We start from the raw sequence: 791 nt of genomic DNA, 5'->3' as shown, positions 1-791 counted from the left end.
GTGTGTAGGTAGTTCCTGTGGAAATTCAATGGGGATATGGAGTGATGGTCTAAACAGAATTTGGGAATTCCTCGATCCTCTCACCAAATAATATCATCAAATCATCACTCAACCACTGAAAATGTGCTTTACTAATCAATGGCTTTCATCTGGAATTCCAGCATAATGCAGAGGGAGTCTTACTTTAAGAAACTCATACTTACACCTCTTGATTCCCTTACAGTTTGTCAGTGGCTGAAAGAACTAACAGTATGGTCTTAAGCAAAATGATATTTTGAGATAGTTATAGACTCACCTGCAATTTTAAGAAATAATACTAAGAATTTCCATGTACCTTTTTCCCAGTTGCCCAAAAATAACATTTTTCTTTTTTAATTTATTTTTTTATTGAAGGATAATTATTTTACAGAATTTTGTTGTTTTCTGTCAAACCTCAAAGTGAATTAGCCATAGGTATACATATATCCCCTCCCTTTTGAGCCTAAAAATATGGAACACTTCACGAATTTGCATGTCATCCTTGTGCAGGGGCCACGCTAATCTTCTCTGTATCATTCTAATTTTAGTATATGTGCTACCGAAGTGAGCAGCAACAATAACATTCTAAAACTACAGTTTACACTTGAACAACCCAAGAGAACTAGAGCTGCCCACCACCTGCAGGGTCAAAATTCCATGTATGAATTTAGAGTTGGCCCTCCTTATCTGAGGTTCTGTACCCCAGGATTCAACCAACCATGGATATATACTAAATATTTATTGAATAAATCTACATACAAGTGGAACCATGC

At 36.0% G+C, this 791-nt stretch overlaps 1 non-coding gene across 1 annotated transcript; it reads right to left on the bottom strand.

Annotated features, from left to right (window-relative positions):
• Positions 1 to 483: 483 nt before the first annotated feature.
• Positions 484 to 590, bottom strand: LOC128057893 (U6 spliceosomal RNA). Its single transcript, XR_008200355.1, has one exon. It is a non-coding gene; the product is annotated as a U6 spliceosomal RNA (small nuclear RNA).
• Positions 591 to 791: the final 201 nt, after the last annotated feature.

Source organism: Budorcas taxicolor, chromosome 1 (assembly GCF_023091745.1).
Source record: "Budorcas taxicolor isolate Tak-1 chromosome 1, Takin1.1, whole genome shotgun sequence".
Lineage (NCBI taxonomy): Eukaryota > Metazoa > Chordata > Mammalia > Artiodactyla > Bovidae > Budorcas > Budorcas taxicolor.
Note: the sequence above shows the minus strand (reverse complement) of the source record. Positions and strands in the feature narration are given on the sequence as shown.